This window comes from Columba livia, chromosome 5 (genome assembly GCF_036013475.1).
Source record: "Columba livia isolate bColLiv1 breed racing homer chromosome 5, bColLiv1.pat.W.v2, whole genome shotgun sequence".
Taxonomy (NCBI): Eukaryota; Metazoa; Chordata; class Aves; order Columbiformes; family Columbidae; genus Columba; species Columba livia.
In genome coordinates this window covers 17,073,240-17,097,622 of record NC_088606.1, presented here as the reverse complement: position 1 = coordinate 17,097,622, position 24,383 = coordinate 17,073,240, and the positions used below count along the sequence as shown (strand labels likewise).

Genomic DNA, 24,383 nt, shown 5'->3' with positions numbered 1-24,383 from the left:
TGTGTCACTGATGTTTTTGGTGAGGGCAGCCACACGCCCTGTGGCTGCATTCCTTGGTAAATGCTGTTTGTAATTTGTCAGAGTAGAGAAAGATGCCAAATGAAACCACTGGTTATGACGGCAATTGGTGGCCTTTTCCTCCCACTTAGTACTTTATGAAATGGTCCCTTTTTTTCTCCACAGGACCCATTTCTGTGAGAAATGTGTGTGATGTAAGATGGTCGCTGAATGAGCAGTTACTCAATATATTGATCTCTCCTCACAGTTCTTATGGCATTGTGCCTACTTTGCTGCACACTTCAACCTCTATTCTAAATGCAGAGTTATTAACTTCCTAATGCCCTTTCTGTGGCATCTGAATGCTTCACAAACACCAATGAATTTTCAAAGAACAGTTGTTATATCCACCCTGTAGATTACAACATGAGGCGCAGAATTATTCTGGTGGAGAATCTGCTTGTTCTGGTGGCTTAGTTAAGGTACATGGGCTCTTACAGGTACTTACCAGTACAGTAGCACTTGCTGTGTTTGGTGCATCTGGTTCAGTTCATTGCAGCTGCGAGTCTGCCCTTTTGCAAATTTGGCACCAAGATTTCCAGTCTAGCAGTCAAACATGAAGAGCAAACAGCTGACTGCAACTTAGGAAAAGTTTCAGTGATCAGCTGATTATTGCATTGTAACTCTTTGGCAGAGTCAAGGTTGGACTCCCGGGAGAGTAATTAGCTATGAGACAGTCCTTTTTCGTTCTGGAATTTCTTGTCTCATGCCATCTGCACATTCCAAGTTCTGCAACATGCTGAGCAACGGCCAACATATAGACTCTTTTTTTTTTTTTTTTTTTTACAGCCCTGATTTATACCTTAAACATATCCATCCTTTAAGTTATCTGTCTGGTTAGACCCTGCTATGACCCATGAGTCTGGATGTCATAAAGTGCAGTTACTGATATTAAAAATAGTTATCAATTGGAACCTAGATACAGTTTTTGAAGTGACATAGCATCAGCTGACTGGAATTTGTCTATGTGCTTAATGTATGGATAAACTAACTAATTGATTAGGAAGTCCATGCTAGAAAGATGATAGTAGATGATCAGTAGGAGAATACATGATACAAGAACTCATGACATGCATATAAAGATTGTTCTTCGTATTCAAGTTGCTGAACTGGTATTCTTCCTGAGATGTTGCTTGATCAGTGGTGGATGAATCTTGCAAAGTTATTATTGCTACTTGCTGTACTGCCTTAATAAAGAAACCTGGATGATGAAGAAGTTGTCAAGCTGAATAGTTTCTGGACAAGACTGAGTGAGTGTATTTTCTGAAAGATGTAGAGTTAGAAACAAATTGAAGCAATCAATCATTGTCAGTGAAAGAACAATTCTAACAACACCTTCAGATGTTGGAAGTGTTTGGAGTGCCCAGGGAGAGCAACAGGCAGAATAGCCAGTGGTCAGAGGGACAGACAACCTGAAAAGAAGCAGCCAACATGATGGAGATCTGAAGAGAGCTCTAAAGAGAGCTAAGCACTGTAAAGGTTGCTGTCAATTAGCAAAATTTTCCTTATGTCAAATCTCTCCGCTACTGCAATTTAAGTTCACTACTTTTTGTTCTGTCAACAGCAGACACAGGGAACAAGTTATTCTCATAGTCTTTGCAACTACTTTTATAGGACAAGTCTGGAAGACAGTCACCTTCACTTCTCTTTTTAGACTAAACAATTCTAATTTAGTCAGTGTTTCCTTATGGATGTGTTTTGTAGTTCTTGATCATTCTCCTCACACTTCTTTGTTGTCTCTCTGATTACTTCACATCTTTCTTGAAGTACAGGTCCCAAACTGGAAGCCAAACTGCAGCACAGGTTTTACCAGTACCATGTGCTGTAGGGGACTCCTTCACATACTTCACAGACGATGCTTTTGTGTGTATCTCCCAATACAAGCACCTTTTTCTCCAGCAGTGTAATGCTGACCCAGGTTTAATTTGTCATTTAGTGTATCATCTCTGACATTGTCTTCTGCAAATGATTGAGTAAGCCAATTTTTTTTTCTTGTGTTTTGTGCAATTGGTTGTCCTGGGTGCAGAATATTCTGTCCTTTTTTATACGTCTAAATTTCTCCTTGTTTATGCTGAATTGCCTGTGACTGAGATAAGTTGGCTTCTTGCTACATGCACCTCCTGTTCTTTCTTCACTTTGGGTTACTTTGCAGCTGTGCCATTCATGTTTTTCTAAGGAAGTACCAATTTTCTGAGACTCGTTTTCCCCTTGGGCATATTTTCCTTAGGATCTGTGAGTTATTGAATTTCCTAGACAGCAGAACTCATGATCTTCATTTTACTATTCTTCTTCACTCCCTTCATGAAGACGAGGAACACTTATTCAACGGTCTCAGCTACCTTTCCTCTCTACATTCTCTACCAGTTCCTCCTTACTGCTTGCAATCAAATGGAATGTGAGGTCCCTTCTAGCTGTATTCAGAATAAACATATCACCAACACCTTCCAAGAGTTTGCTGGACAATCTGTTCTGTATCTGTTTTTTTTTGCCTAATATATGTGCAGATGGCGAAGTCTCCATTATTTCCAAGTCTGGAGCTCTGGCTGATTCTGCTAGCTGCTTTCAGACAGCATTGCCTGCATGATGTGCTCTGTTAAGCATCCCTGTAACACTGCCCTTGTGCATTCCCTCCTGTATCATTATCCATATGTTAATATTATGATAACATGGATTATCCTACTCTCAGTTGTGCAAATTCAGTTGTAACTGGGTTATTGTGTTTAAGATTTCCAGTATTTCTTGTTCTGTGTTTCTTGCATTAGTATATAGTTATCTGAGATGTTCAGGGAGTTGACCCACTGTCCTTCACATCTTCCTTATGACCTTTATGGACACAAAGCAAATATACCATCCCCCTTCTTTATAAGGTGGACCGAACATCTGTCCAGTAATGTGAAGAACAGTGTTTCAGTGCTCAGAGAACCCAAGTCCTTCTGCTGCTACCATTTGTGCAGACAAATGCTAATTTCCAAGATGTATCTCCCACTTCCTTGCCCTTAGTTGTTAACTGGAAGAAGAAATAAGAGTACAAACTGAATCCCCTACTGCCTCGCCCTCACTGCTTGCACCTTGCAGTGCTTCTGTTCCATTCAGACTCTCTCCTAGCAGTATCCTTGGCACTCACATAGATGAAGAGCATGAGGAGATAATCAGCGAACTGGCAGGGCTTCCTCTTCTCTTTCCAGGAGTCTGAACGTGCTTCCCTTGGAACATCAGGACAGATTATTGTGTGGGTCTGCCCAGTTCAGGAGGGGTTGATGGCACTTTTTGTTTTCTCCATGGAGACTGTGTGTCTTAGGTCTTTTGGGGAATGTGATTTTCCTTCCTTCACCCTTAGTTCCAAATCCTTGCTTGCTGCCTTAACCCTGGCTCTTTGACTTCAAAAGCAGCGGACTTTTTGGAAAAGCAGCTTATTCACCCCCAGCTGCTGATGCTTCTGTAGACTACTTGAGTGGTCAGCTTTCCTTCTCTGCATGTTGACCTTAATAAAGGGTTTGATAAGCAAAATAAGTTAATTAGAAGCTCCTGTCCTGAGGTACTCTCAGACAGAGCATGAAGACCCAAGTCCTGGAAAGGAGGAAGCTAAGAAGCACTCAGTGAGAATTTTTTGCCATTGGAGGCCCCTGACAGAGAGATGCATGAGAGACCAGTGTTTGCTATACCACAGCTGGGACTGACACACGTTTTGCTTCCTGATGGTAGTGGTGCTAATCATGCCAGGGAGTTTTGCAATTCTGCACTGAGCAACAAAGCATTTCAAGGATAAAAGAAATGTTATTAACAGGTTTTAGTTAATAAGTAACAGACAATGAAAACCTATGACTCCTATTGTGAGAGCCAAGATGACATTAAGAGTGTTAGCAAAGTTGCCTCTTAGGACAGAAAAAGGGGGAAAAATGGATGAAAAATCATACAAATATTGACTCTCAGATTCTTATTAGTCTTTTAAATATGAAGATGAGATCCGAGGAGGTAATGTATGAACTTTTATACACAGTAGGGGTGTCTATTATTTCCACAGAATAACTGTTGTGTTTGGGGGACTGTATCCAAACTGAGGATTAGAACTTGCTGCACTGGTCTACTGTATATATAGAATGTGTAGTATGCATATATCCCATGCAAAGCATTCAAGCTAACAGAAGGAGTTACAACAATTACCTAAATGAGGTGGTTGCCTTGGAAGACCCTTTTAAATAGAAGTAGATTTAAGCTACATGAGATATAGTTCTATGTTGACTGACAATTCAAGGATCTTTGGATGCAGAGTATAGGGACAGACCTTAACAGATAAAGTCAACTCTGAATGCAGCAAACTGAAATGGATAGAACATGCAGTGGTTTAAATTAATAATTTGTTGGAAGTCTGGTTTTGCTTCTGTTTCAAGCTTTTGACTCTGCCTCCCTTTTTGTCTTTGAAGTTAACATTCATTGTACACTGATCTTTGTTTTCTCCCAAGCACTTTCATCTTCTGCCTCGGGCAATCCCGTATGCATCTGAGGAGATCTGTGCAAAAGGCTTTTTTCAAATCCCTCCTTAAAATTAACTTCTGCTATGAATCTTATGAGCAATGCTATGCTGCTACCACTTGCTGTGCTGCATATGGCATTTGCCTGTTACTTGTTGCTTTTCCCACCACATGTCCATTTATTTTTGGCTCAAGATTTGCCCTTTGAAAATAAAGGAGCCTGATGTGCCAGAAAGCATTACCTTGGTAAGACCAGCTTTGCTTCTGTAGACTTTGCAGCTGCCTGGGGATGTCAAAGCAGAAGCTGCTTGCGAAAGTGGTGTCTCAGGGTAAAATTAGGCCTCTGAGGCTTTGTTGGGACAGTGACTCCACCAGTTCATTTTATGATATCAGAGAACAAAAATGATTTGATGTCTGATCCTGATAACTTTCTCCTTTGGTGTCCAATTCTCTCTGTACTTCACTTTCTGTGAGTTGTTATGTTTGACCCATTTAGACTATAGTGTAGCTCATGCAGTAGTTTATATGTAGATATATGGATAGCATATAGTATTCTGGCATAACATCTATTGGCAAGTCCATACCCTGCTGAATTAAAAGCTGTGCTCTGGAGAGACCAATCCAGTATTAGGCACTGTGAGCAAAAGTCTTTTCTCAGAGCAATGGAGCTGGTGCAGCCGAGCTGTTACATCCACTTACTGATGGCCTGAGGATATTAACCTGACTCCAAGAGTAGTACAGATATTTAGCAAGGTATTGGGCACTTCCAGAGCTATCATAATCTCTGCCCGGTCAGGAACGTCTGCATTTCTTTGCTGCACACCAGAGACATGCCCTTAGATTCCTACGGGAAGAGTTCACTTTCAGTCTGTAATTCTCTGTGACCAAACTTTGGACGTAAAAAGGAGTGTTGCAGGTAGAAGATATCAAAGACCACCCACTGAAATGAATGACCTGGTTCTGTACTGGGCCCCAGGATTACATTGTCCTCCAGAGCTGAACATGGCAATTACATTGTGATGCCCCCCCAAAACAGAAGAAAAAGGCAAAGGTTATGTGTTCTTGGAATCTGATGAAAAAAGAAACAATAAGAGCAGCGATTTAAAAAGCAGGCACAGTATTTTGGATGAATTAGAGTACTAAGACTTGCTTGCTTTTGCAAGAATGCCTCCAGCTAACGACTACCAGACATTTGGATCAGTTTTGTGTCTTGTCCAAAACACAATGTGTTGAACAATCATTACATGGGCTGTCTCCTCCCCCTGTTTGGGTTGGCCCAGTGCCGCTGTCTTCAGTCGTACAGTGCCAGCTCATGCCAGCTGGGACTCTAAACTATCATTTGCTTATTCATCAGATTCCCAGGGAAAAAATATAAATAGTACTTAGCTTTCTTACTGCTCCCTACAGGAAAATGGAAGAGTCTCATCTTCACAGAATCACAGAATGTTAGGGATTGGAAGGGACCTTGAAAGCTCATCTAGTCCAATCCCCCTACCCGAGCAGGAACACCCAGATGAGGTTACACAGGAAGGCGTCCAGGCAGGTTTTGAATGTCTTCAGAGTAGGAGACTCCACAACCTCCCTGGGCAGCCTGTTCCAGTGTCTGTCACCCTCACTGAGAAGAAGTTTCTTCTCAAATTTAAGTGGAACCTTTTGTGTTCCAGTTTGAACCCATTACCCCTTGTCCTACAGTTGGATGTCATCGAGAAGAGCCTGGTTCCATCCTCCTGACACTCACCCTTTATATATTTGTAAACATTAATAAGGTCACCCCTCAGTCTTCTCTTCTCTAAGCTAAAGAGCCCCAGCTCCCTCAGCCTTTCCTCATAAGGGAGATGCTCCACTCTCTTAATCATCTTTGTTGCCCTGCGCTGGACTCTCTCCAGCAGTTCCCTGTCCTTCTGGAACTGAGGGACGCAGAACTGGACACAATATTCCAGGTGTGGTCTCACCAGGGCAGAGTAGAGGGGAAGGAGAACCTCTCTCGACCTACTAACCACCCCCCTTCTAATACACCCCAGGATGCCATTGGCCTTCCTGGCCACAAGGGCACAGTGCTGGCTCATGCTCATCCTGCTGTCCACCAGGACCCCCATGTCCCTTTCCCCTACGCTGCTCTCTAACAGGTCATTCCCCAACTTATACTGGAACCTGGGGTTGTTCCTACCCAGATGCAGGACTCTACACGTTCCCTTGTTGTATTTGATTAATTTTTTCCCCGCCCAACTCTCCAGCCTGTCCAGGTCTCTGGATGGCAGCACAGCCTTCTGGCGTGTCAGCCACTCCTCCCAGCTTGGTGTCATCAGCAAACTTGCTGATAGTACACTCTATTCCCTCATCCAAATCGTTGATGAATATATTGAATAATATAGGCCCCAGTACTGACCCCTGAGGCACTCCACTAGATACTGGCCTCCAACTGAACTCTGCCCCATTGACCATGACTCTCTGGCTTCTTCCCTTCAGCCAGTTTGCAACCCACCTCACTACCCGATCATCCAGACCGCACTCCCTCAGTTTAGCTGTGAGGATGCTGTGGGACACTGTGTGAAATGCCTTACTGAAGTCAAGGTAGACCACGCCCACCTCTCTGCCATCATCCATCCAGCTTGTTATGTCCTCATAAAAGTCAATGAGGTTGGTCAAGCATGACTTCCCCTTGGTGAAGCCATGTTGACTGCCCCTAATGACCCTCTTATCCCTGATATGCCTTGAGATGGCACCAAGGATAAGTTGTTCCATCAGTTTTCCAGGGATGAGGCTGACTGATCTATAGTTACCCGGGTCCTCCTTCTTGCCCTTTTTGAAGACTGGAGTGACATTTGCTTTCCTCCAGTCCTCAGGCACCTCTCCCATTTCCCAAGACTTGGCAAAGATGATGGAGAGTGGTCCAGCAATGACCTCAGCCAGCTCCCTCAGCACCTGTGGGTGCATCCCATCTGGACCAGCGGATTTATGGATGTCCAGATTGCCTACCTGCTCCCTAACCCAGTCCTCATCAACCGAGGCAAACTCCTCCATTGTCCTGCCTTCCTATGGGGCCTCAGCGGTATGGGACTCCTCAGGACAGCCTCTGGCAGAGTAGACAGAGACAAAGAAGGTGTTCAGTAGCTCTTCCTTTTCTGTATCTTCTGTTACCAAGGCACCCACCTCATTCATCAGTGGGCCTACATTGCCTCTGGTGTTAGTGTTATCTGCCACGTATTGGAAAAAGCTCTTCCTGTTGTCCTTGACCTCTTGCACCAGGTTTAATTCTAAGGAGGCCTTAGCTTTCCTGGTTGCCTCCCTACACCCTCTGACAACAGCCTTATATTCTCCCCAGGTGGCCAACCCCTACTTTCATGATCTATAAACTCTCCTCTTCCACTTGAACTTACCCAGCAGGTCCCTGTTTAACTATGCAGGTCTCCTGGCTCCCTTCCTTGACTTCCTACATGTCGGGATGCTCTGATCATGTGCCTGGTAGAAACAGTCCCTGAACACTAACCAACTGTCTTGGGCCCCCTTACCTTCAATCAGCCTTGCCCATGGGATTTCCCTCAGCAATTGCTGAAAAGGCCAAAGTTTGCCCTGCTGAAGTCCAGGGTTGCAATTCTGCTTGCTATCCTTTTCCTGCCACATGAGATCCTGAACTCCACCATCTCATGGTCACTGCAACCAAGGCAGCCCTCAACCTTTACCACTTCATTTAAACAGAAGGGAAAAGTCGGATATTGTTAAAGGTAAAGTTTTGAGATTTTGGTGCTCATGTAAAGGGGCAAAAAGCTCATCTTGTCCCACTAAAGCTGACAGAAACATTATCACTGACTGGTGGATGTAGGGTGAATCTTCAAATTGTAATAAAAACCCTTTTTGAAAGTAGAATAATTTTCAGAGGAATTCAGCATCTCATTGCTTCCACCTGTGTTAGCAATATATGGATTATTTTTGTGATTGTAAATAAAGGCAGCAGCCAGTTTGGGTCCTTACTATATACAGAAATATCTATTGAAGGAACTTGCAAAATGCTCAGCCTTTCTCAAAAGCAATTGCTTTGTACTGAAACAGCTGAGGCTATACACAGAAAGCAGCATCCTCTGCTGTTACCCCTGCGCTGTCGTGGGAGCCACGTTCACCCTCCAGTGGGTCGGGCTGCCTGCCAGGTCCCCGGCACGTCCGAGAGCAGTTGGACAGCACTGAACTGTTCAGAGGATCGGACTTTGAACTGGGACTTTGCTGACATTTAGCTGTGCCAGGGGAGCTGCACAAATCCTAGCCTGGAGTCATGGCAAGTAATCTCTGTGTTACAGCTCTTCCACCAGCTGACTGTAACGTTTGAGCTTGCAGAACAAAAATGTTGCATGCTGCATGCAACAGTCTGAGACATAGCAGAGAATATCTTTTGTCCCAGGTTGCAAGCAAGTTTTCAGTTGTTTTTCATGCTATCTACTTAGGTGGATAAAAACCTTATCCTTCAGGAGAACAAAACCAGAGCCAAGTCACTGTATCCCCATCAAGAGGAAGGTCCGTGAGTCTGCTTTGCGTTTTGCAGTGATCTAGTGCCACCTGCAGCGTGAAGTGGGTCTCGGAGACCAAAAGCTGTCAGAAGCTAAAATTACAAGCAAAGCAAAGCAGCATGCACCAAAAAAATTACCTTATGATTTAAAAACAAATAAAGCCATGATAAAACACCAGAAGGAATTAAATTAAAAGCTTGGTGTGTATTGAAATAGAAAACGAAGGTTTCATATTGTTTCATAAGCTTTGTGCTTTTGAATATGCTTCATTCCAACATAGATAGATGGATGCATTCATATATTATTGGATTTTTTTCCCCTCAACACATTTATTTTTGCTGTTGTTGACCAAAATGAGCTTGAACTCAATGACAAAAGTCAGCTGGTGGCATTCTTAATGAGGTTTAGGCAACAGTGTACCAACGTTTTATGGGTCCTCTGGTGTCATATGTAAGACTTACCTAGACTTCAGGCCCCTGTAAAGAAAATCCCATTTTGTGAAGTTTTCTTTGTTAGCACAGTAATTCACAACCTAGAAGCATGTCACCTTTTTTGAAGTGCTGTACTCTTGACCAAAGCACGTGAACATTTCATTACCCTAATGTGTCCATGAAGGAGGTTCTCTCATGCCTGACTTCCTCTCCATTATCTCTTCTCTTATATGCTCCATTTAGGCAGTAGATCAAAGTGGTTTTTTTTTTGGGGGGGGAGGTGGAGTGGTGTTTTGTTTTGCTTTGTTTTCCCATTATGATAAACTGCCGCATTCACATCTTTCTTCCCTTGTACAGTGGCGCAATGAAAAGGCTGAGGCTTGTTGCTCTCCAGGCTTCGAATGTCATAAATACAGTTTGGGATGGAGAATGAGTTTCTTACAATTGGATGTGGACTTGGGCAAAACTCTGACACAAACTGGCAGTCAGGTTCTAAATCATTGCAAGGGCAGCTTCCTGACTTCTGCAGTACCTGAGTGCCCAAGTGGAACCTCTAACAGAGATCTCTTGAGACATTGATAGAGAATTACTTCTCCAATTGCCATTAATGACATCTCTAAAAGAGAATGGGAACTGAAGCAGCAGGCTCTAATCTCAAGATCCCCCACAACCTTCCTCACTGCTCTCTTCTTGCTCCTTTCTTCTGTTCCTACTCAATGTTTATAAGCCTTTGCAATAAGATCCACTGTTTTCTTATGTCATTGATATTATATGTATTGTTCTTAGAGTAATACACTGACAATAATCTCCTTGTGTATACACACGATGTGGAGTAGGCTTATCAAATGTTGAGCAATACTCGCAGTAATATAATGCACCAGCCTTTCTTTCTGGTAAATTAATAAATAATTAGAAATACGTGTGTTCATGTATTAGTAGGAACATTGCTAGTCCATGCAGAGAACCCACACCAATCATGAACGTTTCATTGATCCTCTGAGCCTGATAGCTGTTAAGCATAGATTCATCCCACCAAATGACAGTACTTAACTCAGGTATCTTGGTTAAGAACCCAGTCACTCTTGAAGTCAGTAGAGGAAGAAAGGTGCCTGCATGGTACATTTACATCTTAGGTGCACATTGGTAGGAAGATCTATACAATGAAGAAATCAAAAACAATGATAAAAGGACTCCATGGAGTCCACGCTCCTAACTCAAATACCTCAATGGAGTCTGGGGGATGAATTTCCTGCGAACTGGAGTTGAGAAGGAGGACAGTATTTTTTCTTTTCAGAATAAAAACAGTTGTAGAATTATGAAAAAGAAATTTATTATGTTCATGTTCAAGCACACAAGAATTATTCAGCTGCTTTTCTTAAAAGAAGGATTATGTTAAAGAAGTTACTGCCTTTCATTTTTCTTCTGCACAAAAACACCCTGTAGAATATCAAATACTGGGTAAATGCTCAAAGAAATGGGATGGCTATAGTTAACTTGTAAACGGTTTGTTTATTCAAAATGCAATGATGATTTGAGTGTTATTAAGCCTACTTTGGCAATGCTCTTGAGCTGCGTGTATTCTGGATTGTAAACATGAAGCATCTAGTTCCAGGATTTGGTTCCTTTCTCTCACATACTCCTGTAATTCAGGAGCAACCTAACTTAAGTTAATGAGCTTTTCCAGTGTGAAATCGGAGTGAGGCTCAGCTCTGCAGTCCCCAGGTGGCAGCGTTTGCCCTGTGAAGACAGAAAAAGCCCAGGCTGGCTGGAGGACAGACAGCCCGGTCCCCTGTGCAGGGCTGTGGGGCTCCGGGTCAGGCCTGTGCTGAGTCAGTTTGACCAAGTCCCGTTGCTACCTCCAGAAAAAAGAAATAAAAAATGTGCAGCTTAAACAAGCATTCCAATAAGGCTGAAAACAAAATGATCATGAATTTATGTTAAAACTTACCTAGATTGGCTCTATCACAGAAACAGATATTAGAATAGTTTCTATTTGCAAAATTGGAGAGTGTGTTGTTCTGTATATGAAGAGGTGGCTAAGAGGAGAATGGTCACCTCTATAGTCTACTATACTTATTATTGATCTGCAGTTTCTGGAAAAATAGAATATTCCTCATATCAGGCACATTTATAAATACGAAGTATATTTAATTCTATTGAAGGCAGGTTTTATGATGTGTCCAAACAGTAGAATTAGAATTGTTTACTTCCAAGTATAAAATTGGTGGCAAGAAAGTTACAACATTAGAAATTGGCCCTGCTCTAATTTTTCTCATTAAAGATAGAAAAACCTTCCAAAAGAACAAGGTAATTGTGGTTCCTTCTTTTTCAAATTAGATACTTGAATTTCACCATAGTTCTGCTCGTTAAATACCACCATCAGTACAACTGTCTGAATTCCTCTGTATCTTGATGTACCTTTTATAACAGTGATAGCTCAGAAACTAGTTCACTCCAACTGAAATGTTTTCATCTGTGAAAAAGCAGAGACCATCAGAAATCATCTTCCAAAGATAATATCAAGGATTTTATTTGTGGGACTATCACTAAAAATAAACCAGGAGAAAAAAAAAAGGTTAAAAATTCTCTCTCTAGTGGTGTCATTGGAGTAATTTTATCAGGATTGAAAAAACTGCAGTTCTGTAGGTTAGCAATAGTGAATGATAATTTTTAGAGAAGTTTCAATATATGTCATAGTCCTGTATGTTCCATTCTCCTTAAAGTAAGTATTTCAATCTCAATGTCCAAGGAAAAAAATGTCCCTGTGCAGTAGGCTTGGTTTCCTCAGGTGGTATGCTGGAACGGAGTACCATGAAAATATGGACGAGCTCGAACCTCCCGAGCACTCACTTCTTCTTTTAAATAAAATAAACAAGCACTCTCATGCTGAAACAAAGCTGCTGGAACAGCCTTACAGTGTTTTCTACAATTTCCCCTCCGAAGCAGATGAGGAAGAAAATGAACTACAACATAAGCAGGTCTGTGCTGTCACTGTGCACATTAACTGGAAGCACTTTGCTCTGGCACTGATGGGGGTGTTATAACCTGTATCACTGTGGCAGTGGCTGGAGAGTCTGCCCTCTCAGCTGTGAGGAAATGGTACCAGCTAAGAAACAAATAAGAAGGGACCTCAGTAACTCAAAATTAAATTATTCCACTGGTGGCAGTCTAAAGAGCAAGCATCCTTAAAACCAGGGCTCTGAAAGAGAGAAAGAGCAAAGAACCATCCTGTGGGATCAGGTATGTTAGGGAAAATACAAAATGTATTTTTAAGGTAGCAGGGAAGAAGAAAGCTGCTGGATAAGCTGTGCCAGGGGAGCTTTGAAGTCCTCCTGCCACCCTGAAGGGACCAGTAACAAACCTAGGAACAGCAAAAGGCTTTTCAAATCTAAATTTAATGTGAGAAAACTCCTAGTGTTCACAAATGGTGTGTAAGTAGTGTCTGGAGCACTAAATGAGACACAGACTGAGTGAGGACCAAAAGGGCCAAGAACAGCTAGACCTTTTTGGGGGGAACTTTGACAAATACTGTTAGATGTTATGTATAAATACAGAGACTGGCTGTAAATGCCAGAGATCAGCTCTACTGTGAGCAGAGTGCTATGACAATGGCAAAGACTATTTGGACTTCACAGCTGAATAGTTGGAAGGTTTGCCAGAAAAATAAGACTTTTTCTCATTTTCTAGTGAACGGGCAGGTAGGTGGAATATACTTGCCCAGTCTCCTAAGATTAATGAGAGTCACTGTTGCTATTGTAGGACAGTGTTTGATTTCATTTTAATACTGGGATTAATGCTGGTGAGGTGTCTGCTGGAGACGGCTGGAAGATGAATGGAGAATCTCAGTATAAGTTTATGAAGTTTCCAATCCTCACAGCTTTGCAGAAAAATAAAGTTCATGTAAAAAGCATGAAACTCAAAAGCTAAGTACCTGAAAGTAGTTCTACAAGTAGTAGAGCCTGAAAACTGTTAATTTAATATATTATACGTCACATATTTAGGACAATGTCTTGGTGTTAGTGGGTCTGTCTCAGGGAATTTGGTTGCTTAGGGTTATCTACTGCATGTTTAGCTGCTGTTGCCACAGCTGATGAATGCAAATCAGGCTTTTGCTCTCTGGTTACTTTAGACACACCTCTCAGACGTATTTATTTCTGGACAAATTCTGTACTTTTTACAGCCCAGTAGAATATTTAGTTTTTGGGGAGGATTTACAGGAAAAACAAAACAAAACAAACCAAAACAAAACAAAACTTCTTATCTCTTCCTCCATAAAATGGAACAAGTACATTTACTGAGATAACAAAACCACAGAACTGGTAAAATACACGCCAGACATGTCTGTTTAATCACTGATGTGCTATTTGTTTGTGTAGACTGCTAACTCTTTGCTCTTCACACCTTGCTAACATATTCTGCACGTTGTCAAAAAACCTCAAGCTGAGGCTCTCACCACCACCACCGCATTGCAGGCTGTCTTGGAAGTGAGCTTGGAGGATGTACTCTGATGAGAAGCCTACAGAAAGGTGAAATACTTGTCTGCTTCAGGCTTTTGGTAATTAAAGGCAGGAGAAAGCACAGAAGAAATGAATAAAATGACTGCCAAATGTCTGATTGCCATTTGTGAAAGCCAAGTAGCTATAAACCAGTCCCAGTTTGCAAGTTGAGTTGCCAAGTTAGCATGGTGCTGATCCTGGGCTAATAGTTCCTAAGCCTGTGCTTAGTGCCATGGCACTGTAACTCTCCAGCATTCAGCCAGCTCTGTGTGTGGAGGAGTGGACACATCCCTCTCTGTGCCTGCCCAGCTATTGCTGTTCTTAAATAATCTCCTACCAGTAATGCTGGTAACATTTTTCTGCCTTTGTCTGATACCCTGTCACACATTCTGCTTTGATGCTGGACCCAGGCAGGTGGCTTCAAGCCCTACCTGATGCTCTGTCCTTGCTGTGGGTGGCTGCTCTCCCAGCAGGCTGCTTCACAGATTCTTTGTACACCAGGATTAGAGATGTTTTGGGTAGAATGTGGAGGAAGGAGATATTCTCTGCAGTGGAGGCCAGGGAAATTTTTTTTTTGAGGTACTGGTCATTCACATGCCTGTGAATACAGGGGAGGGAAGACTGTTAAAGCTCCAGTGGATGGGAGGACAGAGCGTTTTCTCCATTTTGCCTCACAGCATGAGCAGCAGAGACAGACTCCTCCCATCTGTTGGGCTCAGCAGCATCACTGAGGTACCGGTGGGAGGTGACTGCATCACCCCAAGGTGCTCCTTTCCCAGCGAGCAGCCACACACACACACTCCTGCTCGTGCTTGCCCAAGGACAGCAGCTACCCAGGGTATTCTGGTTTGTATTGGTGCTTCTTGCAGCCAACATAAAAATGAAGGGACTTGACTGTCAAGAAGGACTCCTTGCCTTCACTGGAAATAATTCAGCATCCTACAGGCTTTGAGCAGCAGAAAATCACGAAGGACTGGGAAGCTGGTCAGGGTATCCCAGCAGTGCTGGCCCCTCACTGGGGTAAAGCGATGGGCCCTATAGTGCACTGTGGTGCCCGACTCCTCCGCTTCGGGTCTGCCCGTTGGAACAGCCACTGCATCCACAGCTCCCCACCCGAGGAGAAAGTGGGACTGGTGGTGAGTTGTGTCTTTGTGCCCTTGCTCTTCCTTTCCTCATCCACCATCTGGGTGTAGGGCTCTGTTTTCTCAGGGAGTTTCCTCTCACTGTTCTTTCCCATATGTACAATATAGGTTTTCTTCACCCCTGCTAGAAGTTAGGTCTCCTCAGGAACACCCCTCCACTCCTTGCAGAAGTTCTTCTCCCCCCACCTCCTAGATTGAAAGGAGTGCTCTCACAGCATCCTACAGAGACATATGTCACAAATTCCCATTTCTGTGGAGTGCCCTTTTAATAAGTTTTGATTATAGTCCCCAGCACAACTACTCTGTGATTATAGAAGACACATAACTTTTTAGCAGCATCTGTCTCCTCTATAATAACAGCTCCTGGTGTCAGTTAGATACCTGAAGTTCTTGTATGTTATTAGTGGTGAGCTGCACTACTGTAACTACTAAGCAAATAATACTATTTTTACAAAGATTTTATTAATAAAAAGCTCAGGAAATAGGCACAAAATGTACTGACTCTGTTGGAAAATGAGAAATTTACCTTCTCTTTTAATGTGTGTTCTATGCTTTTAAATGTGTCAGTGCATGGCATGGAGTAAGAGAAATTTTTTTCCAGCTGCATGGGTTATTAGTACTAAACATGTAAACTAGTTAAACATGTAAACATGTTACTAGTCTAAACATGTAAAACAATCCTCTGTGGATTGTTTTTCCTTTAGAATCTGTCAAGTTTCTGAGATTATAGCTGCAGAAGTTCAATAATATGATATAATTTTGTTGGCAGTAGACTGCTTACCCTAGGAGCATTCCGGTTGGTTTAGCTTTATTAATCCTTATTTCCTTTAATTTAGGAGACGATCGTTGGATTCTCAGCATTTTCACTGGCAGTTCTTGGACCGGCTGGATGGGTCCTGTGCCACCTTTCAAGCTATAAAAAGAAACAGAAAACATCCCTTCAAGATTAAGATCTGGAGGCTGCAATAAGCTGTAATGCTCCTAAATTGGAGTCTCTTGAAAGGGAGAACACAGGGGCTCGAGGGTCACTTTAAAACAAAATGACTGAGCCGTGAGTTCAGGTTTTAAGTACGTTGCACTGCTTCTGTAAGAAAAAAAAGAGTCCAGATAGAGAATATGGCTAACTAAAGTCCCAGCTCACACACTATCATCTGTCCTGTGGCTCAGGTCCCAGGTCAGAAAGCTTTTGCAAGACCAGATATAAAATGGTGTAGTGATGCAAAATAGTAGTAGTTCTGCTCTTCCATTTCCTGCTGCAGCTGGATCAGTCCGAATCTGTCATCAGGTACCATCAAAGCTTTACACTAAATAAATGGGAGAAAATACAAACATTTATTTAATAGCACTTTCATTTATACTAATCTCAGACAAAAACTCAGAGAATCTAAAATGATTCTCTTAAAAGTTTATCTTTAACCTTTACATGTGTTCTTTTTGATGTGTTCCCCCACCTAATCTACTTTTCCAGCAGAATAGATGTTTTTATACAGGTCATGGTTGTCAGATACTTCAATTAATTTTCAATTTTTAGATTAAAATTTGTGACATTTGAGTGATTTTCCCATGGTTGTTATTTGTAATGAATGCTATGATACTTTGAAGTCTAGACTATATTTGAAACAAGTACAATAAATAATACTTGTTATGCCATGTTATATGTGTTATAAAGGAATGTCTTCTAATACTTTCATGTCTGTCTTGCAAAAAATACAGAATATTAACCTTTTGTGATGCTTAAATATTATTGCAGTTGTGATGATTAAGTATTAGTAGAATATGATTTATAATTCCACCAAGTCATTTGCAATGTGTAATAGCAAAATAGATTCTGAAAGGAGGGCTGTAAATGTGTAAAAGTGTCCATTCTTGCTGTACTTCTGAAGTATGATTTACAACTAAATTGTCTGAGTTCCCTTTGGTCTTTTAGACACAACTGAAGTTTTCAGAGTGAAAGTGGAGGCACCCTGATTGTTTAAAGAAAGTAGTATTTGTTTATTCTTTCCAAAAAACTGTAGCTTTGTCACTGAATTGAATGGCCTGCGCTGAAAGCTGCGTTACATATGTGGAAAGTTTCCTGCAGTTCTTAATTTTGGGTAGGTGCCTACATTCCTGGTATCCAGAGAAAAACCCGTGCCAGTGTCTGAAATGCAGCTGGGTGGATATTCTGTGAAAGTGTGCTCCTGCACACTGTGAGAGCATCCACTGAAATCAATGGGGCTGTTTTGCAGAATCTTTTGTAAAAAATGGTTTTGAATATTTCAGTGTGCCTGCTTGTCCTGCATCTGGTTTGGTCATCCATCTCTCACCCAGTAATATCTAAATAAATCATTAAGATATGACATTTCAGTTGTTGTACTTGTCCTCTTAAATTATGGCTGTGAATAAAAAGATTGCCTGGTTGTAATGCTTACTTGGGGTATGTGAGTGAAGCACTCAGAATTGCACTAGATAAAATGTGGTGGAAGTCGTCTGGTGTTTAATATCTGGCAATATAGATGGATAGGAATGTTTATATTGAAGCAGAGATGATTTTTAGAAACTAGTTACCTAAAGGACTATTTAAAATGTAAGTATTTTTCATAAATACTTTTTCTTTTTTCATATTTCCAGTCCTCTTGAAGCATTTCTTCCCCAAAGTAATATGAATTATATTTTACAGGTGTTCAAAAATACTGCTGTTTTCACATAGCCCTCTTTATTGATGGATTGCAAACGGATCTTTAACCTGGAGACTGGACTCTCTGGGGAATGTGGTGCACAGAAAACCAAGACAAAAAGGAGGGAAGCCAGGTCATCGCAGGTATCTTTAGTGCTGTTAGTATGATATTAGTGACCTAATAAGCTTTACTAAGTGCAAGACCTTTTGTTTTCTGGCCTAAATCAGCCAGAGTTCAGCCAGGACTGGGCTGATAAATGCCGCCAGTGTTGCCTGGGGCTCCAGCTCCACCAGCTGCTTTTCTTCAGGCTTCCCACAGCTCCCAGAGCCCTTTGGTTAAAATGGCTGATGAGTTCTGTATTTCAGCAGCAACAACCCGACCTGCAGCCCAATGGGTACCACAGTGCTGGGGCTCACTGCCAGCTCAGGGCTCCCCGAGCAGTGCTGGGCTTTGCATGTGGACATCAGCAGAGCCCTTTGCAAAGAGAGACAAGAGCCACCCTCCTGCACCTCTCCAGATGGGGAGTACCAAATGTGAAGCACCTGCCCAAAATCAGGCAGCAGGTTAGGAACAGGAGGAAACAGACTGTTGGAAGAAGGTTCCCTGCTATGTTTCTTATCATAGATCAAATCAATGGTTTGAATTTCTTGCAGATGTGCCAAAGGTGGCTTTAAGCTGGCTACAGGTAGTAGCACAGGTAACACATATGTGCCTAAGGGTAAGTGGCTGAAGCCTGTCCTTCCACAGGACTATAAGTAACAGCCATTTCAGCCAAGACAGAAGGTCTTATATTGAATTAAACTTTGGGATATTTACACGGTTTGTGATTATAGTTACATGCCTCAATACATATTTATGCTAAAATACTAATTATAGCTCTGAGTAAGTAGGAGAAGTGGTCATGGTGCCTTTCAGCTACTATATTGCCTCTTCGCAAGAACAGATGCTCTGGATGAGCTCACACGTAATTTAAGAGATGCAGTAATAGCAGCTTATGGTCCATACACACATTAGGTCTGCAAAAAGCAGCTGGGGAATACTAACCAATTGGCAGCAGGCTTAAATTTGCTATAGATAAGGCAACACATCCACTTGACAATTTGTAAGGGTCTGCAGATGAGAAAAATATTGACATTACTGTGCAAAGTGCAGCAGCTTTCCTACAGGCTGCTTCAAGAATGCCCCAGTTCTGTCAATTGAGTTCACTTTGTGTTTCACACCAAGGCACTAGTCTCTAATAGTCCACACTTCACTTCATCTTATATAGTTCCTGGACTCCCATGTGGACCAAACCAGTTTGGAGAAGACACTTGCTGGTTGCAAGTAAGGCAGCCTTCAAGCACACAAGCAAGATCAGTCAACTTCAGTTATTATTGATCCAGGGCCTTCACCCTGGCATGGGTCACAAACATGGTACTTGTGCAATAACACACTGCGGACCTTAGCAGCATCGCATGTTGTGTGATTTCTCCTGACCTCCTTCGTGGAAAATCTCATGCCTTCTTTTGCTCTCTCTTACTGTTTTTGTCCAGCAGTGGCCTTTCCCAAACATTATTACTTCAGTATATAAATAATAAAGCCAAATAAAAAATATGCTCTGGGTTTCTTGTCTTCCATGTTCATGCCTGAGCCCTTAGGCCATGATGCTGTGCAGGTTTAAGAAGGCAGGTTTTTGACACTTGCCATTCTAATTCCTCAAGCACTACTAACGCTATAATGTACTTTGACTTTGGCTACGTAGATAGTTGGTATAGTCAATTCTGCACAAGTCTGAGATTAAAGGTAACAAAATCTTTCCATTTATTGAGGGGACCCTAATCCAGTCAGGGTGATGCTGATGTTCCCAAACACGGCATGGTAGCTGTCACAAACACTGTGCTGCTTAGAGCTAGTAAAGCCAATCTCTGATTTTATAATAGTCCTAGTACATGCTTATCAGATTTGTGCTAGTTCTCTACACAGATCACCATTTATTTCTCAAAACTCCACTGCTATGGCAACAAATTAGGTATTTTGCTCATTTAGAGGCTAATGAGATTACTCTAGAAGAGAAATTGAGGGCATTTATCAGAGATTTTTTTTACAGTGACAGATACTGACAAATGTAATAATAAAACTAACATCCACAAAGTTAACTGAAGTAATTGTCAGAGTAAGAAGATTAAAAATTTGTAGATACAAGCAAATAACCACTGTATTTCCTATTTTTTTTTCTGAAGTCTTAGTTATTCTAAATCGGGGAGGGAAAGAACGAATATTAACATCACAAGCTGGCTACTCTGTTGGGATCACAGCACCAGCAACGAGACCCAGAGCTCTTTAGTGCTCAGTCTCTCACTTTAAATCAACCCAAGCTGACTGAAATGCATTTCCTGTATACCAGATGGCACAACTGATATGGGTTGGTGGCTTCAGCCAAGATTCTGATCACATCACAGTCACTTCTGCCATGACTGCCAACATCTATTATTTCCTCTCTTCTCCTCTCCTCTCCTCTCCTCTCCTCTCCTCTCCTCTCCTCTCCTCTCCTCTCCTCTCCTCTCCTCTCCTCTCCTCTCCTCTCCTCTCCTCTCCTCTCCTCTCCTCTCCTCTCCTCTCCTCTCCTCTCCTCTCCTCTCCTCTCCTCTCCTCTCCTCTCCTCTCCTCTCCTCTCCTCTCCTCTCCTCTCCTCTCCTCTCCTCTCCTCTCCTCTCCTCTCCTCTATCCCACTGTACTCTACACCTTCTTCCTCAGAATGGCAGCATTCCTGTCCTCCCACAGCAGGAGGTCTGGCTGATTTTTTGTCTGTACATACTGCTGTGTGATAGTAACATTGAAGGCAGGATGGGGAGTTTTCCTTGCATATTTAAGTCTCAGCACAGTCTGGATATTCTTCTCCTGGGAATAAATTATTTTCCCACAGATTATCAGCATAAGACTATACAAGCTGTCAGGAATACTGTGTTACTTTTGTGCATAGATGTGATTTTCTGTGAGCAAGTAGAGGTGCCTTTCCAGTTCACTGTCTCTTAGCTGATGCTGGTTAACCCAGGTGTCTGAGCCCCCTGGAACATCTCCAGAAATCATCCTGTGTCGATATGCTGTAGCATATCTGAGTTGAGTCTAATGGTTCAGTTTAATCCCAGATAGACATTTTTCTCAAGTGATTATCTATTTGACCATCATTCAAGAGGATTAATACTTACAGAGAGCAAAGATTCAGGGACAAATTAAATTTAATGGGGTCTAACTACTGCTGCCAAGTGCACATGTCTGAGCCTGAGGAACACTATGTGCTGTTTGAATCTGACAGGGAGGAGATCAGGCCCTGTTTGGGGGCTCCAGTCCCACACCAAGCACCTTGCATCTGGGTTAGGTCAGCCTGTGGGTAGAGGTAGATAGGTAGAGAGCACTGAGTGGGTTGAAAAGTGCTGAGTGCCAGAGAAGCTCGTTCTCTCCTGCTGCTGCTCCAGTTGACTTGTAATGTTTGGCTTTTCTTACTGGAGTCATCACTGGCTCATCAGTCAGACTCTGCTCTCCCTTCCCTCCTTAGTAGTATGGCAGAGACTTCAATTCAGAGAGGCCTGTAGGGATTAAAGCGAAGTTTGAGACATTCCAAGCATTTTCCCAGCTCTACTAAAAGGTTTAATATCCCTATCACAATGCAGTTAATGATAAGCTCCTGCCAGAAATTGTGAGGAAGTCTGAAAAAACCTAGACATTGACTTAAAAGATACTAAATTCAAAGTTGGCTGGTTTTATTTGTTTTGTGGGTTTGATTGGTTTTGCCTTTTTTTTTTTTTAAATAAAACTTACAAAGCATTTAGGTCCTTGTCTCTCATTTAGGTGTTGAAAACCTCATTTGTTTCAAATATTGTTTATATTGCATTTGAGTCTCTGTATACGTCAGGCAAGAAATAATGTTTATTTTAAATTCAAATACAGATTCATATAATTCATTCATTCTGGAAGCCGAACCTTTAAGGAAAACACCATGAGAATGTATCAAGAGTTGGTAACAGTGAACATTTCTGCATACAAATGCATACATACATACTTGTAAAGAGCTACCTAGACATTTGTTTTTTATATATGCATACATTCACTTTAATTTATGAAGAATTTAAGAAAATTTCTGTACCTGATTCAAGGTAGAACGGCTTAGGATTTTGTATTTTTCAGAAAGGATTACCTTTCTAAAAGTAGATTGGGTAATGCTCAGAGATTAAGAACAAATGAACAATACTACATTTTGTGTCTCTATTCAGAGCTTAATACTTGAAAATGTAATTCAAAGTGACAACAGTCACATAAATAGCAAATTCAGCTCTGCACAACTTATTTTCTTCTGATGGTATATTTCATTAATTTATTCTTGAATGGTTGTCATTGCAATTCACACTGTTATGGCAGAAAAAATTTGGTTAAAACCAGCACAAAGCATCCAGTACACTCCTCATCCCTTCCAAACCTTATCTACGTTATCCTGCAACAAGCACAGTGGAAGGAAATATGAGAATTAAATCTCCTCAGTCAGTGAAACAGAGAATGTGGTTTACAACTAATTCCTCTATAAGAGGAAGGTGTATTTTGTAGCTCCCTTGAGTACACTTTTTCACCTTAATATCCAGACATCCAGCTGACTGATTTTCAAGCGTCACCTCCTTCAAGCACCAGAATGGTCCCTCCCAGCATAAAGGAAGTCAAGAACAGGTCACAGGAGACTTGCATGGATGAACAAGGTGTTCCTGACAAAAGTCAAACATAAAAAAGAATCATACAAGAGGTGAAAGCAGGAGCAGATGACCTGTGAGGAACAGAGAAACACTGGCCGAGTGTGCAGGGATGGGGTCCTGCAAGATGCAGAAGGAATTTAATCCATTGAAGGAAGATGAAGAGCAATGAGAAGGGTTTCTGTGGGGATATCAGCAGCAAAAGGAAGGCTTGGGAAAATGCAGGTCCATTGCTGAAGAAAAAAATGTCTTCTTTACTGTGTTCTTTTCTGGTGGGACCTGACTTTGGGAATCCCAGGCCCCTGAGGCCAGTGAGAGATTCTGGAACAAGGAAGACTTACCTGTCAGTAGAGGATGATCAGGTAAGGACACATTTAAACAAACCTGACATACACAAGTCCATGAGAGATGATAGGATGCACACACAAGTACTGAGGGAGTTGGCCAATGTAATTATAAAGCTGATTTTTACTATCTTTCAAAGGCCTAGGCAACTGGGAGAGCATCCTGAGAAACAGAAGAAAGTAAACACCACTCCTGATTTTCAAGAAGTACAAGCAGGAGGATTCAGGAAATGATGGGCCAGTCACTCTCGACCCACGGGAAGATGATGGAACTAATAATCCTGGAAACCCATTCCAAGCACATAAAGGACAAGAAGGCAGTAGTCAGTGTGGATTTACAAAGGTAAAATTATGCCTGACCAGTCTGAGAACCTTCTATGACAAAATGATTAGCTCAATGGATGAGTGGAGAGCAGTATCTTTAGCAAGAGTTTCATCGCTGTCTCCCATAACATCAGCATTGACAAACTGATGAAGTATGGACTAGATAAGATGACAATTATGTGAATTGAAAAGAGGTCAAACAAACCACCAGGCTCAAAGAGTTGTGATCAATGGCACAATGTCCATTTGGAAACCCGTCACTACTGTAGGTGTCAGTACTGGGGCCAGTACTGTTTCACATCTTTGTCAGAGACCTGGATGACTGGACACCCTCTGCAAATACGCAGATGGTACAGAAATGGGCAGAGTGGTTGATACACCGGATGGTTGTGCTGCCATTCAGATAAATCTTGAGATGTTGAAGAAATGGGCCAACAGGAGTGACATGAAGTTCAACAGATGAAAATTCAAGCTCTGCACCTCAGGAGGAATAACCTAAGAACCAGTACAGGCTAGGGGCTGAATAGATGGAAAGCAGTTCTGCAGAGAAGGACCTGGGGGTCCTGGTAGCTGCCAAGTTGACTGAGAATCAGCAATGAGCCTTTGTAGCAAGAAGGCCAACAGGATCCTGGGCTGCATTAGGAAGAGCATGGCCAGCTGGCCAAGATAGGTGATTATTCCCCTCTACCCAGCACTAGTAAGACCCTGTCTCATTCCGGGCTCACCAGTATAAGAAAGACATAAATATACTGGAGTGAGTCAAGGGAAGGGCTAGATGATGAAGAAACTGGACCATCTCTCATATGAGGTGAAGCTGAGAGAGCTGGAATTGTTTAGTCTCAGTGAGAAAAGGCTTGGGGAGGGGTGGGGGGGGAGGGCGGTTACCAATGTGTATAAATACCTGAGGGGCAGGAGTAAGAAGATAGAACCGGACTTTTCTCAGTGGTGCTCAGTGACAGGACCAGAGGCAATGGGCACAAACTGAAATACAGGAAACTCCACTTAATCGTAAGAAAAAACTTTTCTACTGTCAGGATAGTCAAACCTTGGAATAGGTTGCTTAGAGAGGTTGTGGGGTCTCCATCCTTGCAGATATTCAAAAATTGGAGGTGGCCCTGAGAATCTACTGTAGTAGGCTTTGCTTTGAGCAGGGAAGACAAGCTCTAGAGGTTCCTTGCACCCTCAGTAATTCCATGATTCTGTGAAATTTCCACTCATGAACTCATGAAAAGTACCATTTGTTCTTTTTAGTTTT

At 42.1% G+C, this 24,383-nt stretch overlaps 1 long non-coding RNA gene across 1 annotated transcript; it reads left to right on the top strand.

Annotated features, from left to right (window-relative positions):
* Positions 1-14,715: 14,715 nt before the first annotated feature.
* Positions 14,716-17,437, top strand: LOC110361289 (uncharacterized). Its single transcript, XR_002417806.2, has 2 exons — positions 14,716-15,085; positions 15,928-17,437. It is a non-coding gene; the product is annotated as an uncharacterized LOC110361289 (long non-coding RNA).
* The last annotated feature ends 6,946 nt before the right edge of the window (positions 17,438-24,383 follow it).